Raw genomic sequence first — 9,061 nt, forward strand, 5'->3', positions numbered from 1 at the left:
TAAAACTTCCACCTCAAATTTCTCCTTACCTAGCTCAAGAGGGAGTGAGTCCTTTTAGGGCAAGGTTGCTGGGTTGGAGGGCTACAAAACCATACCAAGCTTGCCCGGATTGGTGGCCGGAGGAGGAAGTTCCGGCGAAGGGAAGCTCGGGGCAGCCCTTGCTTTCGGGCGGCACCGCTCTCTCACGGCGGCGCTAGGGCTCCTCTCACCGGTCTAGAAGTGTTGCTGGGAGGGAGACCGACCGAACGGGACCGGTCCGGCGGCGAACGGAGGTCGGACGGCGGCGGGAGGACGGCCGGAAGTCTGCTGGGTGTAGAGAGAAGAAAATCGGGTGGGAGGAGAAGAAAAATCGGGAGGGAGGGAGAGAGAAAGGAAGAAGAAATGGGTTGGGCTCGGCCCAGCCGACCCAACATTCCTTTTAACCCAAATTTTCAAAATTCAACACCCCGAAAAATAATACCCGAATAAAAATTACCTTTTACTAGCTAAAATTTACTATTTTTACCGTCGTCGTATTTTCCTCATACGAATAATCCTCCGCACATAATCGTCCCCGAAACCCCTCTAGGGACCAATTAAACTATTTACTCAATGATCGGGACGGTAAAAATTCTTATTATAATCACGCTAGTAAATAAGGTAAAAATATAAGGGTCGGGATGTGACATAGCATCTCACAAACTTCATGTGCCATGTCTCGAAACTCTACTTCAGCACTTGATCTTGCAACGACTTTTTGTTTCTTACTACGCCAAGTCACATGGTTTCCTCCAACAAATGTAAAATACTCATATGTAGACCGTCACTCAGTCTTATCACCAGCCCAATCAGCATCTGTGTACCCTACAACTTCCAATTCACCATTCTTTTCAAACAACAAGCATTTTTCAGGTGTCATCTTAAGATACTTCAGAATACGATACACTGCATCCATATGCTCTTCGCTGGGACAATGCATAAATTGACTAACCACACTCACAACATAAGCAATATCGGGTCCAGTAGGAGAAAAATAAATAAGTCTCCCTACTAGACGTTGGTACCTTCCTTTATCAGTTGGAACTTGATTCGGATAAATGACAAGGTTGTGATTCATCTCAATTGGTGTCTCAACAGGCTTCCAGTCAAGCATTCCGGTCTCAGCTAACAAGTCAAGTACATACTTTCGCTGGGATAAAGAAATCCCCTTCTTTGACCTTGCAACTTCAATTCCGAGAAAATACTTCAACTGTCCAAGGTCCTTCATCTCAAACTCCTTTGAAAGGTACTTCTGTAGAGCCTCCATCTATTTTGGGTCATCTCTTGTAACAATCATATCATCAACATACACAATCAGAGCGGTGATTTTACCCTAATTACGTTTAATGAACAAAGTGTGATCTGAGTTGTTTTGTCTATAACCAAATGTCTTCATTGATTTAGAGAATCTTCTAAACCAACCTCTAGGAGACTGCTTCAAACCATACAAACACTTCTTCAACTTACAAACCTTTCCGACATCGCAAGGTCTACACTTCTTCAAACCATACAAACACTTCTTTAGTTGTCGCAAGCGAAATTAAGATTCGAACAGTGTTGATCTTTGATACAGGCGCCAACGTTTCTTCATAATCAATCCCATAGCGTTGGGTGTATCATTTGGCAACTAATCTGGCTTTATATCTATCAATGCTCCCATTGGCTTTGAGTTTAACCGTAAATACCCAATGGCATCCAACGGTCTTCTTTCCAATAGGTTTATGAATAACATCCAAGGTCGAGTTCTTTTACAAGGCTTCTAGTTCTTTATTTATCGCTTGAGTCCACTTCGGATCGGCCAATGCATCATGTACAGTACTAGGAATAAAAACATTGGATAATTGATTAATGATAAGAGCATGTGACCCAGACAACCTATGGTTAGACATGTAATTAGCTATATGATATTTAGTTTTGGTTTTGATGCCTGGTTTATGTTGTTTCTTTAGAATACCTTTGGTAACCCTCTATGATTTTTTAGTTACAATATTATCTACCTAGATAATTGGTTTGAATTTAAAGGTACATGAGGAGGGACATTCGCAACAAATTCTTGGGTTCATAGTGTAGAGAAAGGGAAACTATCTGACCCAGAAGAATTCAAAATTACAGGGACGACATCTGAAGGCTCAGCAGTCAAATTGATGGGTTTGTCGTGTGGGTCCCCCTGTAAAGACGTTGTTTCATTTCTACCGACACCATCTGCAGCACAAGGCGTGTCAACTAATGGCTGCACGACATGTGGCGAGTTCAGAGTGCCTTCCAACTGTGGTCCAACACGTGGGCAGCCATCCTCCTCAAGTTGCACGACACATGGTGCCTGTGTCTCTCCTCTGACGCGGCTCGTCTGGCTCGGCTGGATCGACTGAGCATCATGTGAGCTTATGCCTGTGTCAGCACGTGGGCCTGTGTCAGCGTCAGCAGCTTCTGTCTCTTTGGTCTTCTCTTGCGCCTCTTTGTTATTTGTGGTTTCTCTGACTCTAAATCTCGACTCCAAGGCTTCTAATTCTTCGAATTCAAATAAATTTTGGGAATTCCCTTCATATGCTCTCTCCCCCTGAAGGGAAAACTCTGATACTCCCCCTGAGTAGTAAAGCTCAGATTCACGAAAAGAAACATCAAGGGATACATGCATGGTGTATGCATGGTGTATGCATGATGTATGTAAGAGGATCATAACATCTATATCCCTTCTGAAAATCTACATAACCCACAAAAATACACTTCCTTGCATGGAGATCAAGCTTACTTCGTTGTGGTTTTGGAATATGAACATACACTGTACATCTAAATACACGAGGCTCCAAGTTAGGCAATGAAGGAATCGAGAGAAGTTTTTGAAGCTGTTGTAAAGGGTTTTGATATTCAATTTAATGAGGTAGGCAACAGATGTCATAGCTTCTCCCCAATATTCTACAGGTACATTCATGTCAAACAAAGAGGCATGGACAACTTCAAGCAACTGCCGATTTGTCCTCTCTGCCAATCCATTTTGCTGAGGAGTATAAGTATTTGAAGTCTGATGTCGAATTTCATGTAACTGCATAAACTCTTATATAGGACCATTAATATATTCTCCGCCATTGTCAAACTGGAAAACTGGAACAACCTGTTGATGCTGTGTGGACACCATCTTGTGAAATTCTTTGAATCTAGAATAAACATTGCTCTTGTTCTTCAATAGAGACACCCAAGTCGTACGAGTACAATCATCAATAAATGTCACAAAATACCGGGCGCCAGAGAGAGAATGAATTTCTGCAGCCACACGTCAGAGTGAATCTTCATAAATTTAATAGGACTTTTATTTAGGCTTGGTGAATATGAACTACGGTGGCTCTTGGCCAGTTCACATATGTTGCAATGAAAATCTGAATGATCGACACCGAAAAATAATTGCGGTTGCAATTTCTTCAGATAATTGAAGTTTAGATGACCCAACCAGCGGTGCTAAAGCCACACATCTTTCTTAGAACTCTCAACTCTATTGAACTGATAAGCTTGACCCAAAAACTGCATATGTTTCTCTTCTGTCTCTGTCAAATCCAGGTAGTACAATTTCTCTTTTCTTACTCCATAACCCAAAATTCGCCGCGTCAAAATATCCTGAAATACACAAAAAGATGGATAAAAGGTGACAATACATGATAATTCTTGAATGATTTGGCCAACTAAGAGAAGATTGTATGACAATGAAGGAACGACTAATACATAATCAAGGGTTAATGTGTTTGATAAGATAATAGAGCTTTCTCCGGTAACTGGAGTTGGAGTACCATCAGCAGTAGAAACAATATTTTTTCAAGAGGCTAGGATCATTACACATGTGATCAGATGTTCTTGTATCAATAATCTAGGATATATTCATAAATACCTTACCACTCATACCTGACTGTGCGATATTGGAGACATTGGACGGTTGGTCTTCCTCTGTAGTGGTTATGACAACTTTTGCTTTCGGGGTTTCTTGGTGAACTCCCACCAATCCGAGTACCCAATTGTTTCAAAGCAACGTTGCTTGCTATGACCTAATACTCTACATAGCGAAAATTTTGAGTTCGCATATGAATTTGGTTTGCATGGAGACCGGCATGGTGCGGTTGTATAGTAGTTGATTTGGTGCGCCATTTTGGAGGTCTGGTTTTTGAGATTCCAAGATTCGGGAATTATGATTTTGATGTATGCAACGATTTGTTTGTGGTGTGATTCGGGATTCAGGTTTGGTTTTGGGATTTGGGAATTTGTGTGTTTTTATAGTGATTTGTGGGGTTTTTGGTATGCAACGATTTGTGGTGTTTTGGGTGTAAATTCAAAGGATCGAACCTGACAAGCTCTGATACCAAGTAGAAAAGAATGATTCGATATGGCTTGGAATGCTTCAATGTATTATTCTTTTCCGAATAGGAGTTTTATATAGAGATACAATCATAACGCTACTAGGAAAATATTTCCTACATCTACACCTACACATACAAGGAAAGTAAATATATACAAAATATTCTATATTGTGGACATGTATACTGAAAATATTCAACAAATAAGTGATTTGTAAAAAAAAAAAAAAAACTAAAATAGATAAAGAACTAGAACAATAATATAGTGAGGCAGTGCTAGTTTCTGTTTCTATATATTTCATGATTGTTATTTTGTGGTATGTCCATTCATTCCATCAGTGAATTCCTGCTTAGTTGTGTTCACCTCCTTTCCTAATAAACAGAGGAGTAGCCCAAAACACCTGGCTAAACCATTGGTAACGAAATATAGAGTTCGAACACTTGCTTCGTCTTGATTCATGAAGATTGGTCTGTAATTTTGAGGGAGAACAGCAAGTTAACGGATACTGGCACCGTTGAAAGTTTTAGTATGCAGAAATCCATCCGAAAATTAAGCTAGCCCTAGTACTTGGGGCCGGTTAATATCCCTTTCAATTTTTTTTGAATTAAATATCATACAACTTTCAATTAATTCAAGATAATAAACAAAGAAAAAAGCCAGAACAACCAATACATAATCACAATGACATACAACTTCCGCTGTCATCTACAAACAGTATAAAAAATTATGAGGACAACTCATAATGACACGCAGGATAATATACTACTCATTCATTGTAATCATGCTCACTTATTATGTGAGCCTATTGACTTTAATCTCTAGCACAAAATAGGCCAACACTAACTAGCAAAATTATGCACCAACTGAATAGGTTCCAGTAGAACCAATTCAATTAGCTAAGACCTAAAAAGAAATCCTAGCAGAATTGGCCCGAGCCCAACTGAACCCATGAGTAAATTCTAGTCTGCAACTGCTGACACAAGTACCATCACCGTCACCGAATGCCAGATGTGCCACCACAACGAGCCATGGCTTCATACCAACAACAGTGCCATGATCCTCATTTGACGGACCCACATATCCACCACAAGCCTGTATAAGCTCCTAGAGCAGCCTAATCTTATCCGAACCTAACCCAGATCGACACCACCACAGATCAACGCCGCGGACCACTATGTAAAGAAAAGGACAGCAGCGGATGGTGGCCTTGGTGGGGGGGGTGGCGGACGGGGATGGCGACCCTGATAGCATCCTGACGCCGAAGCGGCTAGGGTTTTGATGTCTATTTGGTTGTCATTCTGACGCAAAACACCATCGATGCCAAGTAGGTGGTTTGATCGATCCCTCTCCTTTGAACGAGGATGAAAGAAAGATGAATGATCGGAATTGTGTGTTAATATCCCTCTACTTCACACAACCTTTTGTTTTTTCCCCTGATCAGGCAACTTCAAAGTATACTGTCTAGAGAATGCAAACCATAAACTAAGTTCCACTATTTCATCAAGTGACAAATTGACATGGACGTTAACATTTCAATGCATGTGTCCGTGTCAAAAAGACCACCGGCCGGCCCCTTGCAAGGTATTCAGGCTTCAAGCACGATGGACAAATAATCCAAAAATATCCATGTTAGCTAGGTTTGATTGGTCTACTCTACCAGTCTTCGTTCGTTTCTACTCTACCAGTCTTCTTATCTAGCAACAAGCTACCAGACTATATAATTAGACATATTTAGCTTGTAAAATACATTATCATGTTTGTTTTGTTATATCTATATATGGAAAATATTACGTTTCTGGAGCCCAGAACGCAAATATCTGATCTATTCAAGCCATCCAACGACATGCATTAATTAATAGTTATGATTAATCAATTCTATGACTTGGGACGCTGAATTCTTGGTACCCCAATGTTGCTGTACGCGCGCATAGATTGCCAACCGGTACTACAGGTACAAATCATACAAGAAATTGGATAAGCCCGATCGAAATGACTTTCCTAAACTGTGCTATGTGAGAAAAGAAAATCATTACAAGTCCGTATCTATAATTTTACAGGAGCGTATCGATCGAAGTTCACCTATATATAAGTTCAGGTACAAATCATACAAGAAATTGGATAAGCCCGATCGAAATGGCTTTACCAAACTGTGCCATGTGATCGAATTGGCAGAGCAGCGAAAGGTCAGCAACAAGATACTCTTACGGGGAACTAGCAGATAATAGGTACAAGACAGATGGAGCATCTTATTTGTTGCTAGTTTCTCTTCCATGGGACAAAAATGTGGTCTAGATTCAATAATTTCCGCTTGTTTTAATATCTTCAATTTTTGGTCATGAAAAACTGTATATTTTCTTATAAATAATTAATTTGTTAAAAGAAGAAGCTAGAAGACGGTAGTTCATTTTCTTGGTAGGGCAGTTCTAATTTGTGTTTTTATTTCTTCAATCGTAAGGATTAATTCATTAGATCAGTCAACTATAGTATACAACACGAATAAATCTATTAACGAAATTTTTTCTGAGAATTAGAAAATGACCTCCATTGACTTTTGACCTCATTTCTCTTAATATTTCCTCCATCAATTGATACTCAAACTTATCTCAGTAGAAGAACTATAATGAATAAGCGACTAGATTTACTTCTAAAGGGATTTAGATAGGAATTTTGAAATTCGGTTGTGTAAACACAATAAGTGAGCTTATATGTATGCAGGAGGGCTACCTATATATAAGTTAGTCTGTTAGCTTGAATTGAATTAGATATTTGACATAAGACGCTAATAGATGTAATTAAATCACTAATTAGCCGATGAAAATAAAAAAAACCAGGCCGACGAATTATTTTTTCGTCGGCTAAAGTGGATTTTAGCCGACGAAATTTCCATTCGTCGGCTAATTAAAAATTTTCGTCGGCTATGGTCAACTTTAACCGACGAAATTAAAATTTCGTCGTCTGAATAATTTTTTTCGTCGGCTATAGTCTGTGAACTTTAGCCGACGAAATTTTTAAAAGTTTAGCCGACGAAAAATATAATTTCGTCGGCTAAAGTGCCTTAATTTCGTCGGCTAAAGTGCCTTATATTTGCAGATCTGGACAACAACTCATCTGGGAAAAAAAAACTATACGTAGAACCTTCAAACACAAAAAAGTCGTGAAATAAGATATGACTAGAATGGTGAAATACGTCCACGATTGAAAAATCACGGTATTCCGGTAAAGTCTCGGTGCCGATAGTTGCGGTCAATGCAATTTACCCTTATTATTCACTATGCTGCAGATTTGGTTTTTGGTGTCCGATTGACTATTGTGATACCTTTTCGGAAGCGTAACGGCCCTACGAGTCAAACTCATTGCTAGTGTCATGATGTATGAGCCTTTTTGGCCATCCGAGTCCGTTTAGGGCTTCAAAATGCAGTTTTCTTATTTCCGATTAGAGTTGACCGTTTCGATCGAGCCCTTAACGTTGTCGAATCCAGTTGAATTTTTTACCATAGACATCTTTCGTCATAATGATCATATCGGACGGTCGAATTTTAGTTTGTAAATTTTAGTCATCGGAATCACGTGTCTACTATTTACCGTTATTATTCCCTATGGGGAGCCCTATCGTCGGAAGGTAAATGTCTCAAAATTTTTATATGGGCAGTTGCGTCTCATCTACGTGAGAGTTTTTTGTGTGGAAGGTTTGACCAAACCACGTAATATAGAGGGAGATATAAGCGTTTTCGTGTGATAAGTGACGATAGATTAGGGTTACCCGTTTCGATTGAGTCCTTAACGTTGTCGGATCCAGTGGAATTTTTTACCATAGACATCTTTCGTCATAATGATCATATCTGACGGTCGAATTTTGGTTTGTAAATTTTAGTCATTGGAATCACAACGTGTCTACTAATGTTGTATAACTTGTTTAGTAGGTTATACAACTTTGTGAACCAACTATATATATGAAGCAAAATTATCAAAAATCTCGTGAAATAAGATGTGTTCAGAATGGTGAAAATACGGCTATGGTTCAAAAATCACGTAAATCGGGTAAAAGTCTCGGTGCTGATAGTAGCGGTTAACCCTATTTACCGTTATTATTCCCTATGGGAGCCCTATCGTCGAAGGCAAATGTCTCAAAATTTTTATATAGGCGGTTGCGTCTCATCTACGTGAAAGTTTTTCGTGTGGAAGGTTTGACCAAACTACGTAATATAGAGGGAGATATGAGCGTTTTCATGAATTTATAGACTTTAGCCAACGAGATATTAAAAAAGTCGTCGGCTAAGGTCAAAAATTTTCAGGCGGTAAACCAAATTTGGAGGAAAATTTTCAAAGGACTTTAGCCGACGAAAATATATGAAAAGTCGTCGGCTAAAGTCAAAAATTTTCAAAATTTTCAAAAGAGTTTAGCCGACGAAAATAAAGAATTTCGTCGGCTAAAGTTCTTTATATTACCCAAGGTGGATTGGTAAGAAGTCTATTTCGCCTGCCAGATTTCTTCTCGGCCTAGCTCCGCCGTCAAGCCACCGGAGACCGCCACACTTGTCCCAAAAGACTTCGCCGTCGTCTCTACTTCATTGCTGGATAGGTGGTGCATCGAGTGGCGCCGCCGTGAGAGATAAATCGAGCTCCAAAACTCCGCCGGTTCGGATTCGGTGTCGATCGAATTTCTCCTTCCTTAGGTCACCATTTGGTGAGTTCTATATATGGATAAGTT

Source organism: Fragaria vesca, linkage group LG6 (genome assembly GCF_000184155.1).
Source record: "Fragaria vesca subsp. vesca linkage group LG6, FraVesHawaii_1.0, whole genome shotgun sequence".
Taxonomy (NCBI): domain Eukaryota; kingdom Viridiplantae; phylum Streptophyta; class Magnoliopsida; order Rosales; family Rosaceae; genus Fragaria; species Fragaria vesca.